At 38.0% G+C, this 18,243-nt stretch overlaps 1 protein-coding gene across 1 annotated transcript in view; it reads left to right on the forward strand.

The window, feature by feature from the left end:
- The window catches only part of TMEM121 (transmembrane protein 121), a 1,625,720-nt gene that overhangs the window by 584,964 nt on the left and 1,022,513 nt on the right, over window positions 1–18,243 (forward strand). Inside the window, exon 2 of the mRNA XM_044074106.1 lies at window positions 18,061–18,178. The gene's annotated coding sequence lies outside the window, so the exon portion shown is untranslated. The remainder of the gene's footprint in view (window positions 1–18,060; window positions 18,179–18,243) is intronic.

Consider the following 18,243-nt stretch of genomic DNA (forward strand, 5'->3'; position numbering starts at 1 on the left):
GACTGGTTTAGAGTCGGACCTGGAGCCCGCTATTCTTACCGTGTGAGTTCTGTCTGTAAGCCAGTTGGCAACCCATATTGTGACATAGGGGTTTATGTTCAGGCTGGTGAGTTTTTCTATAATATCCAAGTGAGGAATGGTGTCGAACGCCTTGGCGAGATCAAGGTAGGCTGTGTGAACCACCTTTCCCTCGTCTATGGCCTTGGTGACTGTCTCAAAGAAGTCAACCAGGTTTAGTAGGCATGATCTGCCCTTAACAAAGCCAAACTGGGTCGGGTCAAGTGTTTGGAGGTTCCCAATGTCTTTGTTAATGAGTTCCATGATGATGCGCTCCATAGCCTTGCAGACCAGGCTAGTCAGGCTTATGGGGCGATAGTTACCAGGGTCAGTTGTGGCTCCTCCTTTGTGGAGTGGAATAACCATTGCTGTGCGCCATTCTATGGGCATGTAGGCTGTGGAGAGGCTGAGGTTGAACAGCATGTTTAGGTGGGGGGTTAGTTCGTTCTGTAGTTCGTGCAAGACGCAGCCTGGGACACCATCTGGCCCCATTGATGCTGTGTTTTTGGCTTTTGAAAGGGCTGTTTTCACATGTGCTTCTGTGATTTCCAGGACACTACACTTTTCCGGTATTGTTGTGGGCCCTTTTGAAGGTGAGAGGGAGGTGAAGTTTGCACTGAATCTATCTGCCAGTATGTTGGCAATATCAGTAAGTTCAGTATATTTTGTGCTATTTTGCACTATCTCAGAGCATATCTGCGAGTTGCCACTTAGATTTTTGACATAGCTAAAGAAGGCTTTGTGGTTATCTTTCGAGTCCTTGGCTATTTTTCTTTTGAAGTTAGCCTTGGATGATTTTATGAGGGATCTTAGTTTCTTACTGATACTGATCAGGGATGTCTTTCCTTCTTGGGATTTGCTTTTTTTCTGAACTAATTTCCTCCATTTGTTGTATAACCTGTTTATGGCAGGGGTCCACCAGACTGGTTTCCTTCTCAGAGAGGAGTGAATCTTGGTTTGCTAGGGATGGCATGATCCATGCATCCTTGTAGGTGCTCATAGAGTGCAATTGTAAAGAATTCTGCATCTTGGGCAGTGTTATCCTTTAGCGTGGGGGCTGTGAAACTTACCACCTCTGACTTAAGTAAGGCTAAGTTTGCTTTAGAAAAGTTTTTTACTGTGGTTTCCTTGGTTGGGGGTGGTGGTGGGGTGTGGACATCCAGGGTGATTAGTTTATGGTCTGATCTAACCAGTGATGGGTTGACCTCCTGTACGGAGCACCTGTGGCCCATGTTCATGAAGACCAGGTCCAATATGTTGTGGCCTCTGGTAGGGGAGTTTACCAGCTGATCCAGGGCATTTGAGTTGATAAATTCCAGGAAGCGCTGAGCCTGGGAGTTTGTACTCAAGTAGTTTTCCCAGTTAATGGTAGGGTAATTGAAATTTCCCAAGATCAGGGTGTTCGGTAGGACCTTCATGTTTTCCAGTGTCTCCAGAAAGGCGGAATGGTGGTCCTGGGTCATGGAGGGTGATCTGTAGCAGGCCACAATTTGCATTGCAGATTTGCCCGATGTTAGTTGCACATGGATGATCTCAGAGGTATCATGCTGCGCCACTAACCTGGAGGTGTGGGTATCCTTGATGAATATGGATACACCCCCTCCTTTTGTGTTTTGGTCCGTGTTCTGTGGCTGAAATGTGTGGTATGAGTTGTAGCCCAGTAGTGCTGGAGTGCTCTCAGAAGCCTTGAACCTGGTTTCAGTTACTGCACAGATGTCGACGTTCTCCATACCTAGGAGTGCTTTGAGCACATGCATTTTGAGATTTAAACTCCTGGCGTTCAGTAGCATAACCCTCAGTTTTTTACTTGTGCCATTTACGAAGGTGGGTTTGAATTTTGAGCCTTGCCTAAAAAAAGGCACTATGGGGGCAGCAAGAACCTTGGCCAGTATTCGAAAGCCAAGGGGTGACAGGTGCAAGCCGTCTCTTGTGAAGCTTGTCGAGCATGTCATCCCAGGCTGACAGACACTGGATCCCCTTTGAATGACACCAGAAACTTAGCCAATTGTTGAAATTGATAATTTTTTCTCTATACTGAGGTATCATTCTTGGTGAGGGCAGGATGCTACTCAGGGTCAGGGTCATACCCACCTGGGCTACATGATCAGAGAGCTCTTCCATGTCTCTTTTCATGTAGTCCAGGGAGGTATAGCTCAGGTCGTTCACACCAACATGAACAATGATAGAGTCATATTTGTACTTGTTCTGGAGTGACCTGAGTGCTTGTGTTATGTAGCGGATTCTGGCTCCCGACAGGCAACTAACAGTAACCTTCTCCTTGTCCAGCCTAGTGAGTGGATGATTTTATGAGGGATCTTGTGTGCCTGACTATTGAGTCACCTATTACTAGTGTGTTAGGTATGTTATTTTGCCTTAAGGGCTGTGATTGTGCGGCACATTGATTTTGTATTTTATGTGTTGTCTGGTTTGTGATGGGAGGTGCAGGTTTTGTGGGTGTCTGTTTTGGAGCTCTCTGATGCTTTTGCAAGTTTTTATTTAGAGCCTCCAAGTATGATTTTGTGTATTTATGTGTATCTTTTGCCAGTGCTGGTTTAGTAGGTCTATGTGAGGCTGGAGGTGTGGTGCAAGTGTTAACCTTCTCCTCATGACTGTCTGTTCCAGTCTTGGGTGGAGATACCTTAGCCTCCAGTTTGGCTATATAATTGCATCTCTCACATATGTTAGTGTTTTGTGGTAGGAGGGCTGTCTGTGTACATGAGGCAGTTGTAACATTGCCTCAGGATACCCAGATTCACCAGCTGGACTGGAGAGTACATCTGAAGTTGCCCTTTGGTCAAGCCTGAATAGTAGGGTGAGCTGCTAAGTCGCTTGGTCGGTGAGGGGTGGATAAAGAGCCTTGCCCTGCTGGGCAGTCAAGTGTCGGGGTATATTAATGCTTGCTATTAGGTCTGAGCAAGTGCTGGACTGTAGGATGCTTTTTGAGTGCTTAGGTCAAGAGTTAGATTAGTTTCAAGTGAAAAACTGAAGAGGAGACTTAGTGGAGCCAGGAATAATTTAACCCTAGCTAACCGGTGCTGCCCGACGCACAAAACCATGCAACACATTTTTTAAACTACTAACTTCTAGGCTGGAACCACTCCTCCAGGGACAGATGGCTGCTCAAAGTTCCCCTCTCTCACAGGTGAACAGAGAAACTTCCCTCTATCCAAGTAAGGTCTGGGCAACTCAGAAACTTGTAACACAGCCCTGAATTCAGCAATAGCCTGAAAACTGGACTATACTAGCTTAGAAAGGCAGGGAAACAAGAAATGTATTTATTTATTTTTTTTAAAAAAGATAAGGCAAAAACAGTAAAAAGTACACTTAAAACAGCTTTAAATAACTACAAGTGATCAGAAAAGGCTATCACACTTTAGTGTGTAGCCTACAACAGTTAAACAATTTATTTAAACAAAAAACAACTTTTTAAAAGTGCAGGCAGTCAAATAAGTACAATATGTGAAAAAAACAAGCTTTTAAATCACAATAAGTGCTGGAAAATCAGCGTTTAGGTGGAAAGCAGTTAAGTACAGCAAGAAAATACAGAAAACTGAAACTCAATCACACTAAATAAAAGAATTTATTGACAACCACTGTCACATGGTTGTCAAAAGAGAGGGAATTATCCTTTGAAGTTCCTCAGTACCTTACCATATTTTTGTTTTGTAGCAGTGTGTTGTCTATACAGTTTGATGAGGAGATGGACTGTCTACCAAATGTGATAATACCACACTTTTTAGCATTTAGTTTGAACCTAATTTAGCACTTTTAAGCATTTAGTTTGAGCCTATTTTAGTATACCAATAGTTAACCAGGAAAAGTTCATTCTGGAAGGTTTGGCTGTCACAGAGTGTTTTAACAACAACCCCCCCCCCCATTTCACAGAAATCTGCAAACACTGTTTACCTGTGGCAGAGATCTGAGAGGTCAGAATAGTGTGGTCCCATCACTGAGTCCTGAGGGATACTGATGGCCATTTTCATACTTTCTGATGAGGTACCTGCAACTTCCAATGTTTGGATTCTGTCTTTAAGGCAGTTTGTTGTCCACTGTACCACATATGGCTCAATTCTTAAAGCATTTAGCTTTTGTATAAAGCCAGCATAGGGAATGGTGTTGTAGTACTTAGCCAAGTCAAGATATCTTGTGATTACCACATGGCCACTATCTACAACCTCCACAACCATTTTTTGAAGAAGTTGACCTGATTCAGTATTCAGGAACTCCCCTTCACAAGGCCACATCATTAAGAGGCAGGTCTAATAACATCTCAGTATTTTAGTTTATGACTCCAGTTATAATATATATGGCTATGGAGATGAGGCTTGTGAGATTGATAGGTCTCTAATTCCTTCCACCTGCAATTATCCCTTGAGACCAAGTCCAAGAATTTCCAGTCTGGGTCCTAATCTTTAAATGACAACGTTAACACCAGTAAGTTTATTTTATTTTATTTATTTAACATTTGCAAACCAGGAAAGTCCGACTTGGAACAAAGCCAATTTTCAGCGGAGGCCCAGGGAGAAATGCTACAGATGCATGTGTTTTGTAATGTGGGAGGAGACCGGAGCACCCGGAGAAAACCCACATGAATGCAGGGATGACATGCAGACTCCACACAGAAAGCACCCCTGCCGAAAATTGAACCGGAAAACCTCTTGCTGTGAGGCAAAAACGCTACTGCTGCACCAAGTACTGACTAGAGTATTGATCAGTGAAGATCTTTAGAAACCTAGCCATACACAACAGTAAAGTTTTTAGTCCTTAATTTTTAGAAACAAATAACCCAGAGATGAGTGGAACATTTACATATTGCCCCAGTACATGATGGGCAAGGGTGGTAAATCAGGGGTGAATTTTGTGGCTACAATCCATTCATCCAAATTACGATTAAGAATAACTATGACTTACCATTCACATTAAATCATACCTATGTTAGATATGAATCTTTGACTGATGTATGTTCTTTTACTGAAGACCTTAATTCCATACCTCTCAGCTTCTTTGCACAAATCTGCACAAAGCCTAAAATAATGGAGAGACAAAGCCCCAAAACTGGGACAGATTTTAAATATTGCTCTTAGCAACTTAGAAGGTTGCTAGAATAACATGTTTTGTGTTAGCATGTATTTTCTGAAGGATATAAAGTCTGAAATGCAAATGTATGTTATTTAGGGACTTCATCCCTCAGTAATTTGCCAAAAAAACACAAATTTTATGACGAACAGACCAAAAAACATGAGACTAAAATCTGTACATTCTCCATATCTGGGCAGTTGAGAGGCATGCTTACTACTGCTGTTCTTTTTCCCTTTTCTATTGTGTGCTAGAGATGATGTAGAATTGGAGTTTAATTTAGAGCAAAGCTGCACTTCTCGAGTAAAGCATTATGAATTTTTTCAACAAATTTTAGAAAATTGAATTTTATACCCTAATCATGTTCTCCTTGACATTTCACCAGTTTTGTAAGTGAAAATCAATTCTTTGGGACTTAATAATGAAAATGTTATGTTATATTATTATAATTTTAAATAAGATAATGGCAATTTATGTATAAGTTATGAAATTATTTGCTTTATTTTACAGGATCACATTTTCTACTACTTTTGCATAAGAAAACTGATCCGAATGATTTATTTTCTCTTTTTGCTCTACTGTCTATAAAAAAATCTTGAAACTTTGAAAATGAGAGGCCATTCTACAGTATATTTCCCTCATCTATTGCAACAGTTGTAAAACTGATTTAATTTTTTTATGATTTTTAAAAAATTTTTTTTTAGCATATTACATTTTTTAGCTTACATACAGGTAATGAATTACTGCTAGACCATTATTTTTATATGGCTTCCAGCCACTGCAGGAAATTGAAGGGAGTCATTGTTTTGCATGTGTATACGACCATGTTAGCATATGTGAAAGTCATTCTTTTTTGTTGCTTTGTACTGTTGGAAAATGCTGTCCCACATGTCTCGCCTCTGGTTTAATACTTTCTCTAAAAGTTCTGGCAACTGCATACTTTAATACATTTAAAAATAAATTGGAAGTTCATCTAGCAGTCTTAACTCATGCCTCTGAACTTGCAACAGCTGTTGTACTTCATTTATACTGCACTATAACTTGTATATTTCAGTCATTGTACTAACCTTTGTGGAGCTTTTCTCCCTGGGCCTCTGCTGAAAATGGGACTCATGCCCAGTCAGACTCTCCTGGTAAACAAATGTAAAATAAATAAGTAAATAATAAATTCTAGTTCTGATCTGATGATTTGATGGCCATGCACGTCTGCAGCTGCTGTCACCAAGGATACCAGGAACAGAGAATCCCTGACCACTTCTGATTACTTGAAAGAATAGGCATGAAATGTCAGTGGGCAAACTATAAATCCTGAAGTGAAATCCAGAAAATAAAGTTAATGACTTATGTATAAACTAAATTATCCAGTTTATGTTCATTGGTCAAACAGAAATTTTGTGACTATAATGAATGTGAAGCTTTATGGGACATTCTGTCAAGGTTCTGACGAGCCAGATAGCCAGCTTCCAAAGCTTTAGGCTACTTTCCACACACCGCCAGCCACCAGATACTGGAAAAGACAGCAGTGCATAGTGACTAGGGTGCAAAAACATTAGAAATTTTTGAAAAAGTGCAATCTTCCCTGCGGGCTCTGAATGATGGACAGCTGGCTACCATTTCACAAGGGCTGAGCAAGATAAATACCCCATTCAGGAGTACTTTCCGCTTCATCATTGTTTTGTGTAGAAACATTCTTTTCTGTCAAACACTGGTGCATTTAGTAGTTGTCATGAAGAACTCTACCTCAGATCTTATATTTCCATGGCCATAGTTCCCTGTGGAAAACACTTTTTGGATATTTATTTTTTGTAAGAAAAGGTTTTACTTTTTGTCAAAATGTGCAGCTAGGGGCAAGGATTTGTGTTATTTGAGATTGTCATTAAAACTTGCTTTCCTTATTTTTCCCAGGTTATTTGTCTACTAAGCTCCATTATCTGCTTGTCAGTCACCTCTTTCAGTAGACAAATGATCCTGGGTTTATGTGGTTTCCCTTATTATTAACCATTTTTTTTTGTATATAAGGAAAAGTGTTACTTTTCTGTTGAAAGGTATTGCTTAGGTCTGGGGCTAGTGTGGTTGTTGGGTACCACTAAAATGTCTTACTACAGGACTTAACTTTTCTGTTAGGAGGTAAGACCAACTTTTCAAAGAACAGCTATCCATTTGCTATATACCTTTTCTGACACAGACATTGGTCTGCCTCTGGCAATTCAGTTGTTTCATTCCTGAGCTGAAGAAAGATAAAAGTTATTTGTAAGGCTTTTGTCTCGACTTCTACATCCCCTTTTCCTCAGCAGTAGATTGGTGACTCTCCTGTACCACTCATCACTTCATCTCAGTCCCTTTGGAGCTGGTCCTTGAGAAGGCAGTAAGGACTAGCAGGCAGATATGTCCTCCCAGCTGTTCAGCTGCCCTTGTTGGGTAAGGAAGAACCACTCTTGACTGCAAATGAAAAAGGACTCGGTGATGTCCCTTCACTTAGCTGAAATGAGGAGCTTTATTCCAGGGGAAAGGATAGTCCTTCTAGGCAGTCTCTTTTTGATGAGTCTTCTAGTAAAAAGGAGGCATAAAGATACACATAATGGTTAAGTTGTTTACCTTATAATCACAAGGTGCAGGGTTTGACTCTCAAAATGGGTAATTGGATAGGCTTAAAATGGCCCATAAGGGCAGTTAACTTAGTACTAAACTATGAGCCTAAACTATGAACCTATGAACATTTATCTCTACCTAAAGCAGATAAGGAGGGTTAACTAGTCTTTGTAAAGGTAAATTTAAAGACTTAAGTCTTTTTATACAGAATCTTCTCCTTATTTAAAAACAAAAAAAAATGTTCTTCTCTCTCAGATTCTGATCTTTAGTCTAAGGGACAGGACACAGGATAAGACTGTGTTTCTAAAGTTCCTAGAACAAGAAAAAAAAAAAAAAAAAAAAAAAAAAAAAGCCCAAAATTTATGGTGAACAAAAAAAAAAAAATTTAAAAAAACCAAAAAGAAAATCCATACCTCTTCACATAGCATTCTTAGGTTTTCTTAAAATATAGTGTACTTCAAGAACTTAAAACAAAATATCAGAATAAGAAAATGTGTAACTTTTCTTTTCTCCGACAGGTATCATGTGAAGCCAAGACTAGGAAGTCAAAAAAAAATTTTTTTCTTTGGATGTGTTCCAACTAATCAACCCGTTCACCATTCCTGGACTTTCTTTTTTTTTCTTGTTCTAAAGTTCCTGTTCCACATGATGGAGAATCTGATTCTGAGGAAAGTTATTCTTCGAACTATGAAGAGTAGTTTTTTTTTTCTGATACTATTGTCTGAATGAAGGATTTGCTTCTCTGTAAACAAAAAGAAATACAGTGATCCCAGCCAGGAAATTATGATTTGTCACAGGTATGTTTTCCTTAACCTGTAGCTGTTCTTCTGGTGTTGTCTGCCTTAGATAATGCTTTCTTTGCAGCCAGGAAATTGTCTGACAATCAGCCATCTGCTTCCAGAAAGTTTGATTAATTATATAAGGAGCTCCACAAATTTCTCTTTTTTTAATCTCATGTTAGATCCTGTGGTTATTTATCTGTCAAAATCAGTTTCTGTTAAACTCCTTATAGCAGCCAGCCCTATTCTTCTGATAAGCTGGGAAAAGTCTTTGATAGTTTCAGAGGAAAAAAAAAAAGTTTATATTCCTCCTCCCTTAGTGTTTAGAATCCCAGTGAATTGTCAGGCGCTTATGAGAAAGTTAATTTCTAACCTTCTTTCTTCAGAGATTAGGGCATCTCTGAATTCATTAGTATCCTTTGAGTTTCTAGTAACCAAGTATTCTCTATGGAATGTTTATGACACTGCTGATGAAAGGGGAAAGTTAATTCAGGGGTTACCAGCTTTTTAAATACTCCTTGCCAAAATATAACCAACATTTTTGTTCCATTTCAGGCTGTTTTAGGGAAGCAACATATGTGTTTCCAGCAATACCCAAACAAATCAAATTTCAAAATGCAAACGCATGGAGGTTCAAACAAGAAAGAAGTATTCTCCCCAAAAAAGGACAGTCTAAGAAAATAGAACTGGCTATATGGCACTTCTTAAAGATCTTCAGTTTCTTCAACTGACTGCCTAGATGACAGAATTTAAGTCACTTTTAGGCACCTTTTTTGAGGATGTGCAGAAGCTATTAAATGAAGCAAATACATCTGCTACTACATAATCTTTATATGTGTAAAAAGAAAGATTTTCAAATCGGTGTCAAGACAAGAACTAGGATCCCATTTATGCTCCTTTGGGCCTACAGTATTTGTATGAGTTGTTATCCTCTGGCCTTTTTTAATCTTCTATTAAGATTCAGCCTTAGGCCATTTCTGCTTGTTTGCCCTTTGATTCCCCTTTTTATCCTAGCTTAGGTTAAACAGTTACTGAACATCTGTCCACCTAGAAGGTAGGTATGGAGCTCCTTTGTGGGATCTTAAGTCTGTACTGGAAAACATGCAGTGTTTCTTTTTGAATCTGCTCATAAGGCTGATTTGAAGTTCTTATCATGGAAGACAGTGTCATGCATTGCTCTGACTTTTACAAGAAGATTATCTGGGTTACAAGCTCTTATGGTGAGCCAGCTAAATTGAAATTTTCACAAAGACAGAGTAACTTTGAGAAAAAAATATTTCCTTAATGCTAAAGGGTGTTTCACAGTTTACATTGAACCATTGAACCAAGCAGTTCATCTTCTTGTTTTCTTTCCAGAACCTAAAAATGAGGGAGAAAGAAATTCACACATACTAGATGTCATGGGCAACTCAGATAATATATTGAAAAGACAAAATACATGACTTCTGCTCAACTAGTTATTTCCTATGAAGGCAAAAAAAAACATGGCCTCATGTTATTGCTTTTTGTTATTCTCATTGTAACAAGAAACTTCCACACCAAATCAGGGCCCACTAGGACTGTGGCTACTTCTGTCCCTTTTTGTAATGGACTAGACGCTAGAAGTATATGATCAGCAGCAACTTGGTCATCTGTATACACCTTTCCTAAGCACTTCAAACTATATTCCTTCTCTAGGGTCAGTGCAGGCTTTGCTGAGAGTATTCTCAAGGGGTTCCTGGGCTCAAAAGTCCTTCTTCCTCCTTCTCTCTTTCTTTGTAAGCTCTTGTAGTTGTCCCATACAGCATAGACTATACCAATAGTGATCTAATAATGAACATACTACAGATGTGTAAGTAAACTTACCATAACTGTAGATGTTTGACTAGATCACTACTGCAGTAGACACACCCTTCCTCCACCACGCCTTTTTTAAGGTCCTGAGCTAGGGTGTGGGATTTTTATTTCTTTTCCAACATGACATGGTTCTTTCTCCCCTCTTCTGAGGTAAGAAAGCTCTGACATTTTTGGTGCACTAACCAATGACTTTATACCGCTCACCTCCAGCTATAGAGTGGCTAGAGCATGTAGTAGGTGTTCTATACCTTTGAAATCTTGGTTTTATCCTTGACAGGATGCACCATATAACTTAGGCTACTGCAACAGTAATCTAACTGCAATTCAGACAGTGTCACTGTTTGCAGACAGGCTTTGCTGACTGGAGCCAAGGTGCTCCATCAGTAAAGTAAACTTGCTTTGTCTTGCTGCATCCAGCTCTGTACAGTTTTATTATATACTATCAGAAAGTTAAATGCATCCTTATATCTTTAAAGTAAGAATCCAACATTAAATACAATCTGCAGAGATTTGCTTTCCTTTGTCAGACATAATAATATGCCTATAATGCAAGTTCCCATACATGACAATTGTAAAGAGTCAATGAGGAAATTATTTCTATGAGAAAGAGGTACTCAAGATTTTTTTAAATGCTTGCAAGGGATTTTTCTGCTGGAGAAAGAAGAACATAATAACACATTTAGTGACAACTACAAAGCAAAGTGATGTTAGAAAACATTTTCACAAGAGGCTATCACAAAGACTTTCCACACATAAAAAGGCATATACATGAATTATATGAACTCCTGTCTCCCATACAAATATCCCCACATAGAAGAACTTAACAATACTTAAGTAAAGGATACCACCATCTATATAAATTCATCCTGGCAAAGTCTGCAAACCACATAATACACGTTCACAATAAAATAAGATTGCAGCCAGGTTAAGTATCTAGTCTGTACCTTTAAGAGATGGCAATTTAATAGGTTGTTAACTAGGCTAATGACCACTAGGGCTGTTACAAGCCAAGCCACTCACCACAAACTATTTGGGTGCCATGATCATATGAGGAGGCATGTTAGTAGGCAGGTAGCTAAGGATTTGTAGGGCGATGTTAGGATAATACTTTTGTTATTGACGGCCTCTGGCCATAAGGAGCATGAGCACCAGACTGGGGGAAATTTATGGTTTCCCATCCAATTGTTAAGGTTTTGTTTGAATAGAGTCAGGGATGAACTCAGATTAGACAAGTCATAAACATAAGCCTATGACATTCCCTTATTTAGCTGTTGTTTATTTGTATTTGTTAACCAAGATAAAAAATTAAAAAATGGATAATGCAATTCAGCAGTAAATCCAAAAATATTGAAAAAAAAAACAACTGTAAAAGACAGCAAGCCATTAACTTTAATGATGCTTTCATCTAAAAACCATATAGACTTCATCAGACTAAAAATGATGAAATCTGCATTTTTTACATGAAAACTCTCATTATAGTTATTGGTTTGTGGTTTTACAGTGGTTCTTTTTTGGATATTTGTCAACAAGCCTGGCAGTTAGCATAGAGGATTATGGTTATGAGCTGTTAATGAGATACATCCTAGGGAACAGGGTTTGATTCCCTCAGCCTTCATTTGCCTACTGTGTGACCTTAAGCGAGTCACTTAGACAGTGTTTTGGATCAATTAGGAATATAGGCTAGCCTTCTTAATGGTCTCTTTGATTGCATGCCTAGTAACTACCTATGACCCTATGTAAAGAGTAGAGCACTGATCCTCATGGACATTTCAGACCCAATATGTGAGCACTGTCTGTTTACATGACTTACTCAGGATTACACAGTAGTCAAATGAAGGCTAAGGGAATCAAACCCTTGGCTAAATGAAACAAAAGCAGAACCACATGAGAAGTTCTTATCTGTAGTAGCAAAGTAAACAGTAACACTGAGCCATAAATTATAGAGTACAAGCTAAACAAACACAAAAGTGGCAGACAAAAAGATGAGTGTTCACTAATGTGTTATACCAACCTGTGTGTGTTACTAGGGACCGAAAGGTTACTGATATTAAATAAGAAATAAAGTAAAACCTAACATACTCTAGTAGTGGGAAAAGGAAAGGTAGAAAGTGGTGGCTGAGACAGAGATGAAATTAAGTTAATAGATTTTACCAGATCACTTGACATCTTCTTCTAGCTTTTCCCGGTTAGGGGTCGCCACAGCAGATTACCTGTCTGCTCATGATTGGCAGTGGAGTTTTACAGTCTCGAGTTGCCAGCCCAGCACCCAACCTTCTACAGAAGGCACACACACTCACACCTAAGGCCAATTTTAGAGTGTCCAATCCACCTGCATCATGTCTTTGGGATGTGGAAAGAAACCAGAGCACCCAGAGGAAACCCATGCGACCACAGGGAGGACATGCAGACTCCGCACAAATGGTACCCCAGCCGAGGATCAAACTGGAGAAAATCTTGCTGTGAGGCGACAATGCTAACCACTGCACCACCGTGGCCACCGCTGACATAAAAAATTAAAAAATAAAGGAATATAAAGAAAAAAATAATATTGAAGATGAGAGAAATAAGCAATTTTTAGAATATGGAACATATATTTATGTTAAATTTCCTTTCAATGGTATATTTTTTCACAATGGATAATTTTCATTGTCATTGCTTTTAAGGGAAGAAGTCAGTCTTATCTCATTTAGGGTTTCTGCTTTTAGCAGTCTGCTCAGAATATTTCATTTAAGTCTCCTCCTGCAGAAAATGCAGTAAAGCCTTTATACCTACCCTCTTGTAACTTGTCAGATTATGAATGCAAGTCCATCTGGTCTATCTTCATTAAACACTGATGGTTCTTCTATCTACAGAGAGAAACATGATCTTAGTTGTTATGCTTTTTACTTTCTCTAGGATTTGTATATAGTCTCGGACTCATCTGCTTGTTTTCAACATGGCTGTTGATGTACTAAGGTTCTTTATGTATGTATGTATGTATGTATGTATGTATGTATTTATTTATTTATTTATTCTGGGTATGGATCATCTGGATGACTGAGTCAGTATTCAGTCATCAGATTAAATACGTTTGCATTATTCATGTATTACATACATTTTCTGACTGTTGAGTAACAAGCTAAAGGCTGCTTACTTTATGTGCTTCAAAAGTGACCTCTTCCTAGTCCCCTTTGTGTTATGTACCAGGCTAACTCTGTCAGACTGATGTGCTTCATCATAAACACTCTCACCCTTAACTGCTTTAGTAATCTGTTATTCTTCACACTGGCTCTAGGGTAATCCTGCAAATGACAGCCTGTTGGGATATCGTTTTCATGAAACAAAAAGTGTAAACTGGCATTGTTTAAAATCTGCCCAGCTATTACTCTTGTTTAAGGAAGATGTAGCTCCCAACAACCTCCCTTATGCAAGTAGCTTTGCCAAATGTAGCCTCTTAGTGAAAAAGTCAAATCTATATTTGCTGCATGTTAGACAAAAAAGGAACTGTCCTAATGCAGTGCAACCACCATTTTGCAGTAGTGTGCTTTTCATGTACTTGATCATTGGATAGTTGTCTTCAGATGTCTATGCATTTGACCGGTGCCTTATTGTCCTTTACAAAGGTGACTTGGTAATAATATATGCAGGCTCCAATCCTGCTGTTGCTAGCACTTAAATAACCCAACGTTTTATGACACAAATTATTTTGTAGGTAACCTGCTGTCACCAATGGTTGGAAAGATTAGGCACAAGTACTTAGGTTTTCCTCAACATAAGACCCTCATGACAACCTGACCTTTAAACTGCATTAGAGGTTGACCCTTTGAAAATGAAATTGTGATAACCTGGCCTTTTAACTAACATAATAGTTGCCCCCTTGAAAATGAAGTTTCATAAAAAATATATATTACTTATACTTCCAGGTTAACATCTGGTGAACATATCAGGACTTTTTTCATACAAGCTGGACAGTTAGCTAGGTTATAGGTTCCTGATAGCAAGTTGTCTGTTTCCTTGGTCTCTAAGGCTATGAAGAGGATTATATTCATTACTCTGAATATCTTCTACAATTCGCTGCCCTGTCCTCCTGGCTTAGTCTGCAATGATATCTTTCTAGAACAATGTTGCAACATATGGCCTCATTATTTCTTCTAAAGGACATTACCATAAACTGCTAAATAGACCTGAATGACTAATCACAGTCAAATGTGAAAATTTATCATGTTTAACTTTTACACATAAGCTCTTTGTATTTATTCACTATCCATCTCTTTAGACTTTTACGTGACAGGGTGATATTTCTATCTTTTTACAGCTTTGCTGTCACTCTAACAGTTTAACAAGCCTGTAAAACACTGGTGATACAACCTTCTCATATATGGCTTTATATGCCTAGTACTGCATTTCATGACCTGCAAAATAAACTTAATCCATCTTATTTAAAGAAGCATCACAACCATCACATCCATCTCCTGAGCTATAACCTAACTGTACATGATACAGATTAACTACTCTGATTCCTGTTTGAGACAAAACTCTGTTTATTGGTGACACTGCATTCTAGAGAATTAAGCTTTGTCGATTAGAGCATATCAGGAGTAAATTAAGGAACAGTTTATGTATCAGTTCTCTAATACACAATGTTTAAGTCATTTTTGGGAATGATTCATAATTAATTGGCATTCATGTTTGTTTTTTCTTTATGGGTTTTACTCTGTATATGAATGTTTACAACTTGCAATGACCCCGGCATTGATTATGACTGAAATATTTTGAATCAGCACACTTAACTGGATAACAAATAAATAAAATGAAGGCTGGACAGAGATGAACATAAATTAATAAAGTCATTAGGTACTGCAGTCCATTTCTAATGTCTACATTGTCAATATGTTCACAAATACAAAACTCATGGAAATATATGTGACAGATGCAAGTACAGGATCGTATCTGCCAAGCATTTATAAGGGCAAAGTTAAACACACAGCAGAAGTTTTATAAAGATCAACTTTTATATGCTAGCATCATCTTAGTACCATTCAAAGACATGTTATAATGCGTTATCATGCTATAGTTTAGTGGTCACATAGGCTATAATATATATCCTCAAATAGGATTGAATCGAAGCAGTCAGTAATGTTGCCAATATTTTCACTGCAGTATACCACTTGTTTTGATGCATCTGAATATAAGTGAAATTAAACATTGCAGTCATGCATTTCAAACCTAATATATTTAATTAAGTATTCTTTAGATAGTTCTGAAACACAAAAAACATGGAGTTATACATTTTTATGTTATATTGCATTATTAACCACAATAGTTTTGCTTGTAAAGTGTGTAAAATAACTGAGTAGTTTTGTTCTAATTTGAACTCTCTAAACTATCATTGGAAAATCTCACATATGAGTATTCCAAACATCATGGCTGCAATCCCATAAAGGAGACGTGCATGCATGAATTTCATACCTTGATATTCCCTAACATTTTGTACAATGATGAAACATATTGTAGATAATTTCCCATTCCTATATCCCCTCTACTTTTCTAGCAAGACTCATATTTCTTCCATTTACTATTTGTTGTTATCCATGCTGTGGTGTCATGCTTAAATGTCATCAGACTGTTAAGTATGATAAGTTTTTGGTGTGTGTGTGTGTGTGTGTGTGTGTGTGTGTGTGTGTGTGTGTGTGCGCCCGAGCATCTATATATATATATATATATATATATATATATATATATATATACACACACACACACACACACACACACACACACACACACACTCACTCACACACACATATAGATATAGATATAGATATGAATACATGTATATGTAACAGAGAGAGAGAAATGCTGGTGGCTGATGTTACACATATTAAATATGTTATGCATAGATAGTAACCAAATTTGCTGGCAAGTGACATTAGCTGGCTTTTTTTTTTTTTGTTTAGTACTTATGAAGGAATTTGTTGAGCTTGCTTATTAGGCTGGGTGGTGGGCTTGTTTGTTGGGGAGAAGTATAGCACTCAAGTCTGGGAGCAGCAGGTTTTAGGTTTCATGGCTGAGTTTGTGCTTGACAGATGGGCTAGATGAATATGGTAGAACTATGCGAGATATGCTGATCAGCTCGAATCTTCACTGTCACTTTCCTGCAACTTTTCTTTTACTTATTTTTGTAATATTTTGAGGGGTAATAATGACAATGTGCAATATTTTCCTTTTTTGCTAAATTTATTTTGTTTTTAGGATAGTCCATTTACAATGCTGTGTGATTTATTTTTGAGATTCTTCTTTAGTTCAGTATATAATTTTTTCCTCATTTGCTGCATCTGTCAATCACCTCGTGTTTCTGGGCCATAGCCTTTGCAATCAAAGGGTTTTTAATCTTCTGTCCCCTAATGGTATTGCCCCCTAGGCTTACTGTGTTGCATACTCTACAGAAGTACTAGTTACAACGCCATGCCTTTGTGATGCATGTGTGCTACCATGCATGTGCTATTCCACCTACAGTGGAAGGTGTCACTTTGTAGTCTTGTGTGTGTGTGTGTGTGTGTGTGTGTGTGTGTGTGTGTGTGTGTGTGTGTGTGTCTGCAGGTGACACCCGCTATCATTTTAATGTAGAACTGCTGGGGATATTCTAATTCCTGTTTTATTTATGAACATTAGTTTGGGGAATGTATCTACAGGTAGGCCTCTTATTTATGCTTTCTACTGGACAGGGTAGTAATGACTGTGGTTTATACATGTTTCATTGCAGCCATTTTATGTCTCACTTATTTTTATATTGTATAATTTTAAAGTAAAGGACAATACCATTTATAAATTCTTGTATTTTGTTACTGCAAGTTGATTAACACTCAGAATGTTATCACTGGTATGTTGCTGGCATCTTGCAACAGAGAATAGAGAAGAATAAGAGGGTAACATTTTTTAATCAGTTCCTTCAACATGTTTGTACGTGTGTGTGTGTGTGTGTGTGTGTGTGTGTGTGTGTGTGTGTGTGTGTGTGTGTGTGTGTGTGTGTGTGTGATATTGATTTGTGTGCGTGGGGGGTGAGGGGGGGCCTTGTCTCCATTTCAATGGGGACTCAGGAGCTTACCCTGCCACAAAAATATTGTCTTTAAGGTTTTCAACCTAGGGAGGGTCACTATTTTGAGTAGTGACTATCCAAGATTTTAAATATTTTAGGATTAAATGAATAATTGCATCTCGTTTAATGGACCCACATTTAAAGTAAACCTTCATATCTGTGTGTCTATGTTAATGGGAGTGTTTGTAAGTGATTACTGCAGAGAGTACCTTTAAAGGTCTGCTCCTTCATGCACATTATATGTTTGTAAGGCATTTCACTCTTATTTGGACAGCTAAACACTGTATTTGAAATCTTTGTAGAGTAGCTTTGACATCAATGGAGTATTGTAATATATCAGTCAATAAAAGTATGCATTTTATTTTGCAGTTTCTGAAAACAGACTTTACTTGCATGTAATTGTAAAAAAGCAGGGAAGGTTCTTTCAGTTTTTATGAGTACTATAGCGCATTAAAGAATGTTTTGTAGCTTACATACCTTCTCTAGTGATTATTTCACAGCTGACTTCGACACCAAATCAAATTCATCTGTAATATACACATTTGATTAAAATCTGTACTGTAGCCGTACCAATGATCTAAAAGAGCAACACAACCTTCCATCAATGAGGATAAGTGGATGTTGAGCTGCCTGTTTTCTTTTTTATTGCAGAATTAAATAAAGATGATGCGGAAGAGCAGAACCCATCTCTGTAAAACAAAGCATGAAGGCACACTTCAGATGTTATGTTTAGGATGTCGAAAACACGGAAGCAGTTTAATTAGTTTCAGTGAGTATGACTGACATAGATTTTATTTTGATTCACTGAAATTCTCTTTGCTTAAAATACTTCAG

Source organism: Protopterus annectens, chromosome 6.part0, assembly GCF_019279795.1.
Source record: "Protopterus annectens isolate FY-2018-M chromosome 6.part0, PAN1.0, whole genome shotgun sequence".
Taxonomy (NCBI): Eukaryota; Metazoa; Chordata; order Ceratodontiformes; family Protopteridae; genus Protopterus; species Protopterus annectens.